Source organism: Ailuropoda melanoleuca, chromosome 3, assembly GCF_002007445.2.
Source record: "Ailuropoda melanoleuca isolate Jingjing chromosome 3, ASM200744v2, whole genome shotgun sequence".
NCBI classification, from domain to species: Eukaryota; Metazoa; Chordata; class Mammalia; order Carnivora; family Ursidae; genus Ailuropoda; species Ailuropoda melanoleuca.
The window spans coordinates 25,005,469-25,023,619 of NC_048220.1; the positions used below are offsets into that span (position 1 = coordinate 25,005,469).

The 18,151-nt window shown below is 42.2% G+C and overlaps 1 protein-coding gene across 1 annotated transcript in view; it reads right to left on the bottom strand.

Moving 5' to 3' along the window:
• The window catches only part of TRPC7 (transient receptor potential cation channel subfamily C member 7), a 150,849-nt gene that overhangs the window by 98,841 nt on the left and 33,857 nt on the right, over window positions 1-18,151 (bottom strand). The gene's annotated exons all lie outside the window — the stretch shown is intronic.

Sequence of the window (18,151 nt, forward strand, 5' to 3'; positions counted from 1 at the left end):
ACTCCACTATCAGCAATAGACAGATCACCTAAGCAAGAAATCAACAAAGAAACAAGAGCTTTGAATGCCATGCTTNAATGCCATACTCGACGAGTTGGACCTCATAGATATATATAGAACACTACACCCCAGAACCAAAGAATACTCATTCTATTCAAATGCCCATGGAACATTCTCAAGAATAGATCATGCTCTGGGACACAAAACAGGTCTCAGCCAATACCAAAAGATTGAAATTATCCCCTGCATATTCTCAGACCACAACGCTCTGAAATTGGAACTCAACCACAAGGAAAAACCTGGAAGAAACTCAAACACTTGGAGGCTAAGAACCATCCTGCTCAAGAATGACTCGATAAACCAGGAAATCAAAAAACAAATTAAACAATTTATGGAGACCAACGAGAATGAATACACAACGGTCCAAAACCTATGGGATACTGCAAAGGCAGTCCTAAGGGGGAAATACATAGCCATCCAAGGCTCACTCAAAAGAATAGAAAAATCCAAAATGCAGTTTTTATATTGTCACCTCAAGTAGCTGGAACAGCAACAGAGGGACAGGCCTAATCCATGCACGAGGAAGCAATTGACCAAGATTAGAGGAGAAATCAATGAATTAGAAACTAGGAGTACAGTAGAGCAGATCAACAGAACTGGAAGCTGGTTCTTTGGAAGAATTAATANGTTCTTTGAGAGAATCCATAAAATTGATAGACCACTGGCAAAACTTGTCCAAAAACAAAGAGAAAGGACTGAGATTATTAAAATTATGACTGAAAAGGGAGAGGTCACGACCAGCACCATTGAAATTGCAAGGATTATTAGAAACTTTTATCAACAGCTATATGCCAAAAAACTAAACAATCTGGAAGAGATGGAGGCCTTCCTGGAAACCTATAAACTACCAAGACTGAAACAGGAAGAAATAGATTTCTTAAACAGGCCAATTAATTATGAAGAGATTGAGTCAGTGATAAACAACCTTCCAAAAAACAAAACTCTAGGCCCGGATGGTTTTCCTGCGGAATTCTACCAAACATTCAAAGAAGAAATACTACCTATTCTCCTAAAGCTATTTCAAAAAATAGAAACAGAAGGAAAGCTACCAAACTCATTCTATGAGGCCAGTATTACCTTGATCCCCAAACCAGGCAAAGACCCCCTCAAAAAGGAGAATTACAGACCGATTTCTCTAATGAATATGGACGCCAAAATCCTCACAAGATCCTGGCTAATAGAATCCAACAGTACATTAAAAGGATTATCCATCATGNAACAAGATCCTTGCTAATAGAATCCAACAGTACATTAAAAGGATTATCCATCATGACCAAGTGGGATTCATCCCTGGGATGCAAGGGTGGTTCAACATTTGCAAATCGATCGGTGTCTTAGATTTTATCCAGAAGAAAAAATCCAAAAATCATATGATTCTCTCAATAGATGCAGAAAAAGCATTTGACAAAATACAGCATCCTTTCCTGATTAAAACCCTTCAGAGTGTCGGGATAGAGGGTACATTCCTCAATATCATAAAAGCCATTTATGAAAAGCCCACAGCAAATATCATTCTCAATGGGGAAAAGCTGGAAGCCTTTCCCTTAAGATCAGGAACACGACAAGGATGCCCACTTTCGCCGCTATTCTTCAACATAGTACTAGAAGTCCTTGCAACAGCAATCAGAAGACAAAAAGGGATAAAAGGTATCCAGATCAGCAAAGAAGAAGTCAAACTTTCTCTCTTCGCAGATGACATAATACTGTATATGGAAAACCCAAAAGAATCCACTCCAATCTATTAGAAGTTATAGAGCAATTCAGTAATGTGGCGGGATACAAAATAATGCTCAGAAATCAGTTGCATTTGTATACATGAATAATGAGACTGAAGAAAGAGAAATTAGGGAATCCATCCCATTTACAATAGCACCAAAAACCGTGTGTTACTTTGGAATTAAATTGAATTTAAGTAAAAATTGAAAAGAAAAATAAAATCAGGAGGACCTATTTTACTACTTTTAGTTGTGGAAAATGGAACAAACCATTCACCTCTTCTGCATCTCAGTTTTTAATCTGTAATAATATGCACATCCTATAATTGTTGGGAGAATCAATACCAAAACAGTGTGAAATGCTTAGTATAGTTAACAATAATTAACACAAATAACAAAATAAGTAAACACCTAAATAAATAAAAATCTATATTAAGGCCTACAAATGGCAATTTAAAGCTTTTTATAGTTGACACACAATGTTATATTAGCTTCAAGCGTGTGACATAGTGATTCAACATGTCTGTGGTTAGGCAATTTTTATTATTGTTACCACTTTATTTTGACCATTGATTTCTAACTCTTGACCTCTCACTCTTTGTGGTTTTTAATTACTGGAGTGAGAGCAAGACTGGCTTTTGAGAAAGAAAACATTAAATACGGGAGAAACCCTTGATTTCTTCTCTCTCTCTCTCCTTCCAGATCTAATTCATATATCAAAAATATACTCTGAATCTGAACTCACTTTTCTTTATCTCTGGTGATCACACCAGTGCTGCCCTGGTTAGCACCTCCAGGCCCCATACACAAGTTACCATTGTTGAACTTGATTAAGTCTGTAATCTTGCCAGTTCCCAAATGAATCTGATTGAATTTGTTCTGCTTGATGAGATCAGGGTTGTGGACGGTGTCAGCATCAGGCATCACCAGATAGTAGATTTCTTGTGTGCCTGAATAGATCTTTCTCATTTTGTACAACTTGTATTTGGTCTCTTCAGGAGTTATGTCATGAACAGTAATGCAATTCTGGGTGTTATAGTGAGATGGAGGTTGTCTCTAGTCTTGTCAGTGCTGCCGACTTCCATTAAACCACCACTGTGGTTTATATCAATGTGGACCTTGCCATCTGTATCTGTGAACTGATATATGCAACTATTCTCTACTTTTTATTAGGGCATACTCAAGTCTGTCCTTAAAGAAAGTGACAAGGGGAGCCATTATTGGCTTGTGGACACTGGTGAATGGACAGAGAGTAAGCATCCCAGTCAGTTTGTCGAGATTCAGCTCTTGGAAGCTGCATTGTGTTACAGTGCTCGTTGGGACCACAAGCTATAGCTGTGCTGATCAGGAGCGAAGAGGCCCTAGAGTTTTGTGTTTTTCAGAATGTCATATTAAGGGAATTGTAAATTATGTAATGTTTGAGACTGGCTTCTTTTACTCAGTATGATTCCTTTGTGAGTTTCTTCCATGTTGTTGCATGTATCAGTAATTCATTTCTTTTTATTCCACATTCACTGCCTGTACATGTCAGTTTGTTTATACATTCACTCAGGGAAGGACATCTGGGTGCTCCTAGTTTTTGGCAGTTATGAATAATGCTTCTATAAACATTTGTGTACACATTCTTGTGTGAAGACAAGTTTTCAGTTCTTTAAGGTAAATATCTAGGAGTGGGATTGTTGGCTAAATAGTAAGTGGTAACTCTGTTAAGTTACTCAGTTTTTGGAATGGATACTATTTTACATTACCACCAATGAATTATGAGAGTTCCAGCTCAACCTTATTCTTACCAGAACTTGGTATGGTCAATTTATTTTCTGTGTAGTGGTATCTCATTGTAGTTTTAATTTGCATCCCCGAATGGCTAATGATGTTGAGCATTTTTTTATGTGCTTATTTGCCATCTTTGTATCTTTTTTAGTGAAGTGTCTGCTCAAATCTTTTGTCCATTTTTTAAATTGAATTTATTTTCTTATTATTGAGTTTTGAGAATTCTTATATATTTTCTGGATACAATTGTTTTATAAGAGGGTTTAAAAATATTTTCTCACGGTCTGTGACTTATAGTTTCATTTTCTTACTACCATCTTTCAAAGAGCAGAAGTTTTAAATTTATCATTTTTTTCCTCTTACGATTATTCTTCTGGTATTACAGCTTTTTAAAGATTTTATTTATTTATTTGAGAGAGAGACAGCACAAGTTGGGGGGATGGGCAGAGGAAGAGGGAGAAGCAGAGCAGGGAGCCTGATATGGGGCTCGATCTCAGAACCTTGAGATCATGACCTGAGCCGAAGGCAGACATTTAACCAACTGAGCCACCCAGGTGCCCCAGCTAAGCAATATTTTCTTAACACAAGGTCATAAATGTGTTCTCCTCTGTCTTGCTCTAGAAGCTTTATAGTTTAGGTTTTATATTTAGGTCTATGAACCATTTTGTGTTAACTTTTATATAAGGTGTAAGGTTTAGGTCAAAATTTACTTTGCATAGGTATTCGTCTGTTCCAGCTTCATCTGTTGAAATATTCTTTCTCCGTTGAGTTGCTTTTGTACAGCTGTGAAAAATCGTTGATCATATTTGCGTGGGTTCATTTCTGTGCTCTCTATTCTCTTTCCTTGACTTTATATCTATTATTTCACTAGTATTTAGTATTTCTATTTTTTGGCTTTATATTATCTGAAAATGAGGTATGTTGAGTCCTTCGGGTTTGTCATTCTTTTTCAAATTGTTTAACTTTTTCTCCTTCCTTTGCTTTTCATATACATGTTTGAATAAGCTTGTTCATATCTACGAGAAATTCTGATGGAAGTTTTACTGGAATTGTGTTAAGTCTATAGATCAGTTTGGGGAAAATGGACATCTTAACTATATTGAGTCCTTTGAACTATGAACATGTTCTGTTTCTGCATTACTTAGGCCTTCCTTCCCTTCTTTCCTTAGTGCTTTTTATAGCTTTTGACATATAGATTCTACATTTGTTTTGTAAGACTTTTATCTAAGTATTTTTTTTAAGCCATTGGAAATATTTATTTAAATGTTTAGTTTCCAGTTGTTCATATGATTGATTTTTCTGTGTTGACCTTATCTTATGGCCTGGCTAAACTTACTTACTGGTGCTTTGTAGATTCTCTGTAATTTTCTACATAGACAACCATGTTGTCTGTAAATATGGATTGTTTACTCTTGAATGAACAGTTAGCTTAGGTCCATTTATTAATATGAATAGTAATATAGTCATTTATATGCTTTTTCATTGGCTTAAAGATTTATAAAGTATTACATTATGGAACAAAATGTTGACAACAAAGTTTTGCTGGCTTTCAACCCCAGATTACTGGCTCAAGAGGTTTTTACTTGGTTAATGTACTGAACGGTTTTTACAGTATTCATCCATCATTTATTTCTTGCACTCTCCTCAACACGATATTAATAGAGATTTTTTGATTTTCAACTGGTCCAAAATTTCTTCCCTTTCTTTTGGTCCATAAGTTTCACAAGCTCACTTATCGAGATGAATCTCAGTATGTAACACATAGTACACAAAATACAAGCCCAAACCCTCTAACATGTTATGTTTGTACCTTGAATTTTTAGTGCTGAAGCTATTGTTTTGCCAACACCATAATTTCTACTGTGCATCAACACAGATGGTTACTTTGCTTGACTTTGGTTAAAAATCCCAACTCTAGAAATTTTTCAAAGCTACTGACAAACTTAAATGAGAAGGGAGAGAGAGAAGCTCATTATCCTGATCGGTCAAAAGTTAAATGAATTTCTCAGACTAATGTTGTGGAGATGCCCACACAGTATAGGATAATTAGCACTCATTCCTCAACAGAGACCTTAGAAATTAGATTAAAAAGGATGTGGGCCTCAAATCTACTCCCCCTTCTCCTCCCTTCAGGGACACAGTTATTGGGCAGGAATGTTCACTGAAACCTACAACTGAAATACAGTTGGAGATAAATCACCATTTGTGTGCATGCTGGAAGACTTTCTGCCTTTGCTATTTAGGCAGACTTTGTTTAAGAAATGATTATAATAGCAGTTTATAATAAAAGTGTTCTAAACATTTTAGTATTTAATTAAGTGATTACACCCTATAAAGCTGGTAATATTATTCCCAAGTAAGAGGAGGATTGAAAATTGACCATTGGATTTTACAACTTGGAGATCACTGGTCACCTTGATGGGAGCACTTTTGGGAGAGTAGAGGGTGTGACTGGTGAGGATTAAAGAGTGGGAAGAGAGAGAATTTGGGACAGTAATATAGACAGCTCTTTTGAGGAGTTTTATTGCAAAGGGGGGGTAGAGTAATAGCAAAGTAGCTGATTTGAGAAGTAGGGTCAAGAGAAGCTTTCTTTTTGCCCCCTCTTGCTTCCCTCCCTTCCCTCCTCCCACTCTCTCTTCCTTCTCCTAATGGGACAAACCATAATATTTGTATATTGTTGGGGATTTTTCAGTAGATAATTTATATGAATCATTGTATTTGATATCAGTAGATCATTATATTAATCCTGTAGTTCAATAGTGTATATGACAGAAGATGAGCTATTCATATATAAATGAAGAAATAGGTTTAGATAGAATCACATATGGTTTATATATAGTAGGAGGGAAGGTCAAGTGTGTGGATAAGTATGCTAGTTGGTAGACATATTGGTGGTGAGAATTTGTAGACATTTTCTTCCTGTTGTTTTACCTTTTTTTCCCCCCAGTGAAATAGGAAGGAAAAATTATCAGCTGAGAGTAAAAATGGCGGGGGGGGGGAAGGTGATGGACATTTGAGGAGAGGAGGCCTGAAATAGGTTTTAGGAAAATTTCAGAATAAATGGATTCAGGAGATAGGATATAATTGTTGGAGGACAACGAGAGTCCGTTTGAGGTTCATGGTCAGAAATACAAAATGTGCAGCTAATGTGGTTGATTTTTTCTAACCACATTCACCTCGCTGGGTCCTGCATGGATTAGGTAGAGAATTAGATTTTACAAGGATTGTCTTTTTGCCAAACAAACAGGCAGATCGGGAGGAGGGCGGAGGAATGGAGGCATGTGTGTGAGAGCGATTGTAATGACAGTCCATGGAACTGAGACTGGTATGAAGAGAGGGCTTTTAGGGGAGAAGGAAAGCGGAAAGGTTAGGAAAACAAAAGACCTGCTTTAAATATGAAGTTGCCAGTGTCTTATAAAACTAAACATAATCTTCCCATATGATCCACCACTTGTGCTCCTTGGTATTTACCCAAGGGCGCTGAGAACTATGTCCACACAAAAAGCTGGACATGGATGTTTATAGAGGCTTTATTCATAATTGCCAAAAAGTAGAAGTATCCATGCTGCCCTTCAGTGGGTGAGTGTATAAATAAAGGGTGATACATCCAGACAATGGAATGTTACTGAACACTTAAAAGAAATGAGCTACCAAGCCATGAAAAGACTTGGAGGAACTTTGATTGCATGTTGCTGAGTGAAAAAAGTCAATCTGAAAAAGGTACACTCTGTTTGAGTCCAACTAGATGACATCCAAGAAAAGGCAAAACTATGGAGACAGTAAGAAGATCAGGGGGTGTCAGGGGTTGGGGGTGGGATGGTGGGGAGGGATGAATAGATACGGCACAGAGGACTTTTAGGGAAGTCTGCGTTCTTTGTATGATACCGTAGTGGTAGATACATGTCACTATGCATTGGCCCAAACTCTTAGGACATACAACAGCAAGAGTGACCCCTAATATAAGATATAGACTGTGGGTGATAATAATGTGTCAGTGTAGTTCCATCATTTGTAACCAATGTCCCCAGTGGGGGATGTTGGTAATGGGGGACGCTATGCATGTGGGAGGGTGGGGATATATGGCAACTCTCTATACTGTCTGCTCAATATTGCTGGGAACCTAAAACTGCCATAAAAATAAAATGATGGAAAAAAAAGAAGATGGCCAGAACGAGGGAGGCAAAAGAGTGACGGAGTTGGGATATGGGAGGCAGTTGGGCAAGTTTGAGCGAGTAGTCAGTGTGGGTATGATGCTGAGACTGGAGAATTTGCATTTATTGGTCACAACAGGTGTGGACTCAGGTGAGCGCATGGTGTCTACCGTAAGACGGCTACAGGAGGTGAGTTCATGAAACTGAGCCAGGGTGTGAAAAGGATCGTCTGTGTGTATGTGAAAGTGCCAGGAATTGAAGACCAGGATCTAAAAGCATGGAGAAGTGACAGAGTGATCCACTGTTGTGGGCGGCACTGATGAAGGATACCGGGTGATCTCATCTGATGAAGTAGGAGTCAGAGGTGAATGTTCGTAGGGCAGAGAGAAGGAGGAAGGTCCAGAAGTGGTAAGGAGCAGGATAGAGATACTCCCACCCCCCCTTTCCAGGCCCAGGGATCTGCGGACTGTGGGAGCAAAAGCTTGCAAGGGCTGCAGGGGAAGTGTGTCCTTAGGGAGCCCGTCTTTTCTAAGAGTGAGATGGTGGTGCATCTCTGGGGGGGGGCAGTGACATGGGGGATTTACTCTGGAGGAGCTCTTACTTCCACAGGGTGAAGTGGGGGCTGTCTGGAGCTGAAGGTTTTGTGGGGTCTGAGGACAGAGTGGGGGATAGAAGGAGCCTTGTGGAGAACCGAGTACAGGTTCTGAGGAGTGACCTGGGGACGAGGGTAACATAAGGAAGGGTTGCGACACTTACATGGAGGATTCAGTGAGGTGCACTCAAGTGCTTGGCATGGTGCCAGGCACACAGGTCACACTCAGTACCTTTTCCCGGAGCAGGACTTCAAAGCCTCCTCCTGCCCCTAGCACTCCCTCCCGCACACCCCCACTCAGCTGATGGATGAGAAAACTGAATGTTAAGATTTAACACACATGGCTGAATCCTCCTTAATTGTAGCTGGAATCACTGAAATAATTAATGGGTATGAAGTGCAGGGTAAGAACCTGAGCCTGGTGCTCATTATTGCAGATGGAAACCGAAGAGCTTCAATCCATGTTTTAGCTTTCATGCGTGCATTTAATTGTTTCGTTAACCTTCACCGTATCAATAAGCCCATGCTCCAGAGGATCATAAAAGACCAATATTCTTCAACATTTAATCGTCACTTAGGAATACAGGTCTAAGGAAGGTAGTTTAAGTTTTGTACGTGAGTCACATAGCCAGCATTTCTTTCCTTGACTGTCCCAGGGGCATTTAGACAGCCCCTGGATCCTCAAATCCAGGGTTGTGCCCTGACGGTGGGGTGGAGTGGAGCTGGTTCCTGCTCCAGTGAGCTGCTCAAAGGCCCCACTCTCTCACTCTGCCACTGGTCACCCACTGTCTCCTTGAATTTATTGTTTGCCTTTTCAGGAGGCCTTCCTTTATCTGTCCCAGACTTAATCCCTGAGTTTCCCAGTGGGGTCTCGTGTGCCAAGTGGTTCAGGCTTTGGGAAAGATGGTTTGTATGTGAGGCATTGGTGATCTCAGAATTTTTCAGCACAGGCCTGATCAGTCTTTGCGTGAGAAGATTGGGTGGTTAGTGCTTGTGCTCCCGAATCAGAGTGTCTGGGTTCTGATCCCACCTCTGCTGGATACTGGCTGCGTGATTTTGAGCGTATTCTCAGTCTCTCTGTGTGCTGAAGTTTATTTGGTATAATGGAGATGCTAATGCTGTTTACTTTGTAGTATTACTTCAAGATGTAAGCTGAATTAGGTGATTTATATAAGTCACTTAACACGATGTGTGACAAGTATTAGCCAGTATTATGATACCTGTGCCTTATAGGTTAGCGGCGAGCGTGGAAAATCAGTCTCCTTTGAGGTGTTGATCTTCAAGTGCCTTTTCTTAAATATATATATATTTTAAAGATTTTATTATTTATTCGACAGAGTTAGAGACAGCCAGCGGGAGAGAGAACACAAGCAGGGGGAGAGGGAGAGGAAGAAGCAGGCTCATAGCAGAGGAGCCTGACGTGGGGCTCGATCCCATAACGCCGGGATCACGCCCTGAGCCGAAGGCAGACGCCTAACCGCTGTGCCACCCAGGTGCCCCTCAAGTGCCTTTTCTAATAAGGCTGACACACCCCTCACTGGATTGAGTCGCCCAGCTTCAACCTGTGTCCATCCTCAGGTGGAATGTGCAGGCAGCGGGACAGAAACTCGGAGCACAGGGCTGGAGCAGAGTCCTTGATAATTCACAGTGGGTGATGAGCAGGAATCATCAGGTGACTGCACCACCTTTCTGAGTCAGGCATGGTTGACAGTACCTCTCTTGGTACTTTGGTTTCCAACCTGATTTGTGGTTTACTTATTTGGCAGGCTCTGACATTGTAAGGGGCTCCCTAACCCATCACCATGACATTGTGAAGTCCCAGAAGTCATGGATAGCTCTGCTTGTGGGTTTTATAACAAGTCCCCTCTGATGGATTCAGAGGCTTGCCTAAGAAGAATAGTGGCTGATGAGTAATTCAAGTATTTTATTCACTATTTCAGCAAGTATATTTGAGCACCCACTGTGTGCCAGGTACTAGGGATACAGATCTCAATGAAACACAGTCCTTGCCCTTGAGGAATGACATGTAAGCAGGCATGGACCAGATGGTGACCTAAGTGACTTGCTGCAGATATGGAGGACTTTGAAGAAAAGGCAGAGTATAAACTGAGGCCTGAGGCTGAGTGAAGCTAGGAATGGCAAGGCAGGTGTGGGGAGCAGAGGTAAAAGGGAATGGTCACTCCAGGAAGAGTGACTGGCTAATATAGAGGCCTGGAGGAGAGAGAACATTCACTGATGTGTGGACCGTGATGGGGATTAGTTGCTTTAACCATCACATGGCCCTGTGCATAGGTTATGCACATTAGTCACTGTTTTCTATAACTTCACGTAATTAAATAAACATGAACATGCTTAGGTATCCAAAGAGGAATTCATGGACACTCTCTGTACATACTTATTAAAGATGCTACTTGGTTCTCTCTCCCTGAACTCCCAGAAGAGCCTTTTCTCAGCTTTCTGCTTTTTATACTGGAGCCACAGGGAACTGAGACTGGAAGGCAGGTCTCCCTGTGTGAGCCTTGCTCCATCCTCACACCTCACAGCCACCCGGCCTCCTCCCTCCTCACCCTCTCTCTCTCCCTCCCTCCCGTCCCTCTCCTTCTCTCTTTCTTTCCCTCCCTCCCCCTTTCCTGCCCTTCCCCTCCTCCCCACACACCCATCACTCCATCCACCACATAGTGCTTCACGGTAGGATGGTTGCCAGAAGCTATGAATCAGGACAGTAGTCAGGATGTGTGAGTTGAAAGAGGAAGAGGGACCCTGGAGGTTCATTTATACAGAAGCAGCCCCACCATTCCCCTGCCTCCCTGCCGTGCCCACATGGGGTTGGCTGAAGCATAATTGGTTGGTCTTTGTGTGCAGTAGAATGGGAGACAATATAAAAACATGTGACAATTACAGTTATTACTATTAGTTATTTATTGAATGCTTACTATGTACCAGGCCTCAGGCCAAATGCCTTACCTATTTAGCTCATTGAATTCTCATGACAAACCTAGGAAGTAGATACTGTCACCAGTCCTCTTTGATAGACAGGGGAACTGAGTCCCAGAGACTTCACTGGCATCTGGGATTTGGACCTGGTTTGGCTGACTCCAGATTCCATAATGCTCATCCTGGGAAGGACTCAATCTGAATACTAACTTCCCTGGCACGTGCTCTAAAACCCTGAGTGCCACCCTGAAGGTGAGGGGTGGGTTCAAGGTCCTTCCTGGTAAAGAGAAAGAGAGAGATGAGGGCCTTCTGGGTAAGAGGCAGAGGTGCTGCAGCCGAGTAAGGCATCACCCCATGTGTGCATATCTGGGGAAGGTCGGGGAGCTGAGTTTGGCCTACAGTGCAAGTTACTGGAAGGTGTGTTGGCAATCAGGAAGTCAGGGTGGAAGTCCTCACTAATTCCTGTTGCTCCCAAGGCCCTCAGCCTCTCATCAGGGTGCTCATCTAGCGACACCCCCGTGATTTCTGGTGTTAGGACTCTCGGCAGGATGTCATCCACCCCTGTTTTGTAATGGGTCCCCCTACCCCATCCAGGATCACTGTTGACATGGCGAGAAGTTCTGGGAATTGGTGGGAAGCTGAGGGTTTCTAGAGTTTCTCCCCTGCAGTGGCCGGGGGACCCAGTTGGTTCATTCCTCAGTCAAACAGCGCGGTGGGATGAGGCGGCATTGCTTGCGCTAGGTCAAGTCCAAAGCGGGCAGTGCGGTGACTGTGGTTCACGGAGGCAAGCGTGTTTTTGGGTCTATTTCCCTACTGGAGCCGAAGCATACAGTATGGCTGTGGAGTGGTGCTGAATTAACCACTCCCTGTTCCTGGATCCTTGCAAAGCTTTCATCCACAAGCACACCTGAGTCACTTTGGTCTGTGGATTGGCTCGTGGGAGGACTCACATAGTCTTTCATTTATTCATTTACTCCACAAAAATGAATAGAGACCTCCTACATGCTGACCACTGTGCTGGGGCCCTGGAGATACATGGAAGAGCGAGGCGTGTGTGCTTGCTGCCTAATGGAGCTGACAGACCAGAGGAATAGGGAGATGGTGAAGGTCCTGCAGTGAAGTGTGAGGAGGAGCTCACCTTTTTGTGCAAACGAGACCTGAGTTTCTGTACATCTGATCTCACAGTAATTCCTGGGAAAATATTTCCTTACAAATAAACCCAGCTGGTAAGCAGTAGAAACAGTGTGAGTCTTATTAGCTCGTGAGCTTGAGTGCTTTCCAGTGATTCAGCCTCGCAAAGATGTTCCACCCAGTTCAACATGTGCTTACTGAGCCTTCTCGGTTCTAGAAGCTGGGCCCAGCTCTGGAGATGCAACAAGGAGAGGCAATGGCTGCCCACCATGGGAGAGACAACACACAAGCCGCTTGTGTCAGTATTAGGCTGCAGTGCTCGTCATTCACTCCACGACTGTTCACTGAGTACCCACTCTGTGCCAGGCACTGGTCTAGATCGTTGAGATTCAGATATAAGCAAAGCAGAGGCCCTGCCCTCGAGGAGCTTATGTTTTACTGGGGGGGCATGGGGGCTGTAGATTGCTATTTTATACAGACAGTGTGAAGGTTATGCAAAGTCAGCTCCTCAGGGAATCCTGGGGAGGCGATTTTGGATAGACAGTTGAAGTCGGTGAAGGAGGGAGCTATGTAGATATACAAGGCAAGTGTTCTGGACAGGGGGTCACCAGTGCAAAGAAGGAGGAGAATGCAAAGGCAGAAGAGGGGGGCATAGCCAGTTGAGGCCAGTTCCTGGGGCAAAGTGGGTGAGGAGGACAACAGGTAGAGATGAGGCCAGAGGAACAGCAGGGAACATAGGGCTAAAGGCCTAACAGCACTGGTCAGGACTGTGACTTTTACTCTGATGAGGTGGGGAGTCATTGGAGGGTTTCACGAAGCAATTTACGTGATCTAATGAATGTTTGGAGAGCATCACTTTGGCTGCTGGGATGGCGTACATTTTAAGTCAAAAAGCAGAAGCATGAAGACCATTAAGAGGCTGTTGCAGTTGCCCAGGGGGGAAGTGAAGGTGGCCTTGCCCAGAAAGGTAAATGGTCAAGCAGGCGAGAAATGTAGATGGAATTCTGGGTATCTTTGAAAGATAGAGCCAGGAGGATTTATTGAGGAGTTGCATACGAAGAAAGAAAAACTGAACAGAGAGATAAGGGTGACTGAGGTGTTGGGGCTGAGCAACTATAAAGATAGTCACCGTCTTTGAGCTGAGCACCATGTTAGATAAGCTCATTGTTTAGCAGATGTTTCCTCCTTCTTCCCCACCTCCATGAGACCAGGATACTTCCTCCCACATGGATGTCCGCTTGGTCACGGGACTTGCTTTAGCCCAGGACCCGACAGTGTGTGACCTCCAAACCTAGGTCTTAAGAGGCATCAGGTGTTTTCCTTTGGCCCTGTGGGAAGTGTGACTCCCACCAAGAGAAGAATGTGCCACTCCTATCTACCCTGGACCCCTGAATAAAATATGTAGAGCGGCCTCCTCCCGTGACCCTCAGACTTGTAAACATGACAATAAACATGGACATGGAGACCACTGAGGTTTGGGTGGTTTGTTACACAGCCATCTTGTGGCAGTGATGGACTGACAGAGGGACAGATACAGACTCACTGCTTTGGGATGTCATTGTCAAAGACTGGCTGTTAGCTCTGTCTGGGTATTCAGGGAAATGGCCCTGGAGGAAGGCAGTCATAACTGAATCTTGAAGGATAAATCAGAGTTCCTCAGTTCAACAGGTGGAGAAAGGGCATTCCTTGTTGGGAAATAAACAAAGGCAAGGAGAAACAAAACCCTGCTGTACAAACACACAGGAGTTATTCAAGTAAAGATAGAGGGTGGCAGAAGCCATGAATCTGGAGAAGGAAACAGGAGCTGGGGCATGGTGGGTTTTGTATTCCCTGACAAGGAGTTTGGGCTTTCTTCCATAGGCAGTGGGCAGTCATGGACACTTTTTAAGTGAGGGAATGACATGGTCTTGTTTGCATCTTGGGGAGATCCTTCTCGCCCTGTGTGAAGGATAGCCTTGGTGTTGGGGAGTATTATGGCCTGGAGGTAGGATCATAGTTGGAGCTGGTCAAGTGCAGGTGGTAAGGATGCAGGGATGGAAATGGATTGGGGAAACTTAAGTTTTAATACCAATGGGACTTAAGGGACACAGAGAAAATGAGGGTGAGACTATGTGGCATGTTTGGGACATCAAATACTGAAAGGAAATTCTAACATGTTAATACCCAGTGGAGTTTTGGATGATTTTTTTCTTTTTATGCACAAATCCATTTTCTATGTTAATTGTGTATTACCAGTATAATCAGAAAAAAAATCTTGAGGGGCACCTGGGTGGCTCTGGTTAGGATCTCAGGGTCCTGATCTCGAGCCCCACGTTGGGCTCTGCGCTCAGCATAGAGTTTGCTTAGGATTCTTTCTCTCCCTCTGTTCCTCCCCCAGCTTGTGACTGCCCCCCAAATAAATAAATAAATAAACAAACAAATAAATAAAAAAATCCTTAGTGGAAAAAAGAAAAAAAAAGTTTGAGTGTGTTGTGGTGTTTAAACAAGTCCCTAAACCTCAGTGTTGGAAAGGGGTCTGGGGGTATCCAGGCTTGGTGCTGTCTTGGCTAGGGTTGCAGTCTTCTGTACTTGATAGCACATGGCTTTGTTTCTTTGTTTAATATCAAATTAAAAGAAGATCCAAAAAGAAGTTCAGAGCAAACATGACCTATGCATCTTATTTGTACTAACTGTATATTGTGGAAACATTTCAGAGAAACACAAATTTCAGATTGGCATCACCAGATAATGTACCCTTCCAGAGGATTATGTCATAACTCACCTGATTATGGATTCAGAATAGTAAATGTTCATGAGGCTCCTTTTGAAGAGTAATTATAGCACTGTGTTTGTATAGAAGTAATTTTTAAAAATTTGCTTGTGATTGCTGAAAATGCTATTGATTAAGAGGGGCTAATAACTAGATGGCAAAGTAGCAATTAAAAAAACTGCAGAGCCCTGCTAATTATAAAACAAAAACTAAAAACCAAGTTAGGCAAATTAGTACTTATGACTTCTCCATGTGGAGGCTCATACTTCATCTTTTCACTTTGGTACCTCTGTCCCTTGGGTTCCCATGCCTACTGAACTCCTCTTTGCTTCCTCTGAGATTCCCTATCCCCCTCTCAAGATTGGCTCTCAGGTATCTCCAGGGTGGTTTTCCTGATATCCCCAGGGAGCTCCACTGTCTCACGCTTGGGACCCCACTGCATTTTCTTCTTGGGGCCCAACAGCCCTGACCAAGTGATTTCTGTAGTTTTGACCATTTCATACTTAACACATCAACTTCGGTCATTTGTATATTCCAGCTCAGGGCATGCCACATTACAGGAATTAAGAAATGCTGTATAAAATGACTTAATACATATAGTCCAATTTGAAAATTTTATTTGTAGGAACGTGAGGAGCAAGAAAGGGCTGGTGTGTGGCTACAAGGGAACTGGTCTAGGAACAATGGGGGGGGATACTTGGCTCTTGAGATGGTCTTGGAGCCAAAGCTGACTATTATGGGCTCATTATCTTGTGCACAGACATCTGTGGTGACTTTCTAAAAGTCCCAGAAGACATGGGAAAAAGATGAGTAAGTGATTGCATTTAAATAAGTTCAAATCTAATCAGGAAAATCAGATTCCAGTTATTTGCTTTAAACTGATTTATCCAATGAATGACTGAATAACACTCAGAAGTAGGACCTATATCTATTTTGTAAATATGAAAAAAGAAGAACGAGGCTTTGATGTGATTCCATTTATCTCAGACAAATGTTGCTGTCACCTCTGATGATTCCCAGGTTTTTACCTCCAGCCCCAACATATATTCGAAGAAACTGATTTACATATTCAACTGCCAGGTGTCATTTACTCTGGTAAGTTTCCTAGACGTTTCAAACTCTGCATGCCCCAAACTGAACATATGGGTCTACCATGTAAGAAGTTACCATGTAACTGATCTGCATTCTGTTTCAGAAGTAGAATCCCCATCCTCTCAGCTTCCTGACCTAGAAACCCTGGGTTCATCTTTGTCTTTGCCAATCAGTTACCAAGATCTATGGATTCTGATCCAGAGTATCTCTGTGTCTGACCCCCATATTCGTACCTCCATATCCATTGTCATGACCTTCATTCAAGTCCTTGTAATTTAGTGTCCAGACTTTTGAACTAGCTTCCTGATTGGTCTGTTTACTTGTAGCTCCTTCTACCCAAATGCCAGCCCATCATCCCCTTGGCTAACAAGCTACAGGATAAAATCCCAGAATTTTTATTATCATACCTCAGCATACTTCACCAACATTAGCCCCATTCTATAAGCCCACTCTCCTCTAGCTACACCTGTCCACCAAGTAGTACACTAGGCCTTCCATGCCTCTGCACATGCTCATTCCTCTGCCTTTATGCCTTTCTTTCTCGTCTCCATTTGCCAGACTTCTCATCTTCAAAGAACCACTTCAAAATACCATCTCTTCTGGGAAGCCTTGTCTCACATTACCAGGCCATTTGTTGCACTCTCTGTGTGTGTTCTCACACAACATTTTTCTCCTATTCTGACACACCGTGATTATCCCGTAACTACTCCAGTCTCCTTTTGCACTGAGAACAGAGTCTGGGTCTCATCCACACTTGCAGTCCTAGAACCTAGTATAGTGTCTGGCACACAGAAGGAAGACTGCCCTTTGTTGATAAATCACTTAGCCACTCTCAGTTGTTTACTCATCTGCAAGATGGAAATAACAATCTCTTGTTAAATCTCAACTTAGATGCTTTGTAGAAAAATACAGATTTGAAGGGATGCACGCACCCTGATGTTTATAGCAGTATTATCGACAATAGTCAAACTGGAGAGAGCCCAAATGTCCATCAACCGATGAACGGATAAAGAGGACGTGGTGTGTGTGTGTGTATGTATGTTCCAGATAGTAATATTCCATTCATATATATATATATATATATATATATGAATGGAATATATATTGGAATATATTGGAGATAATTATATATATATATTATATATTTTATATATATATATCTATATATATATATCTATATATATATAATTGAAGAAGGTGAGTAGCAGTGCAGTGCCTGAGCCTGAGTCACAGCAGTTCGTGTTAGAGCCCTGGGTCCCTTCACTCAGTGCCTTGCTTTCTACTTTCTGCTCTGGAGTCTCACCTGTCAATGCCCCATCCTAGCATCGCCCCTAAGGATCTTCTTTTATGACATCATATCACCTGTTGACAGTTGCCATGTCTTGGGAAGAATGTGACCAAAAGTCTCCCAGACTATTTGGTTCCCTTGAGTAACATCCAAAACCCTGACTGTCATGAGAACACACCTCAGATATTTGCTTTAGGTGAAGAAAAGACCCAAGTCTGTGTTTAAAGTCTGGTTTCTGAATTTATAATCTTAGGGGAGTTATCACTTAGGGAAATAAACTCTTGCTCCTAATTTTGTCAGCCAGATTAAAATGTTTTTCCTTTTCCTGAATATTTCCTGGAGCTCATCTCCATGTTTATGTTAAAATATCCATTTTAAGCAAATAAAACATCAAGTTTCTGGTGTGTGGTAGAAGGGGGAATTCACTGAAAGGGTGAATTCTTTGGAGTATGAACTTTTAGCAAAATTAATAATCACCGGAGAAGGGAAATTGTCATCAGATAGATTCTTGGGCCACTGTTTTCAAAGACTGTGGAGGAGAAGCGGAGAGAACTATTAACTCAAGAGGCAAAGCCTCGGTCTTCTTCCTGCAAAAGGCCAACAGCTTCATGCTGCTGTTCCCAAGAACGCAAACGTGAGCTCTGAACCCCGGGTTTCAAGCAACTGTAT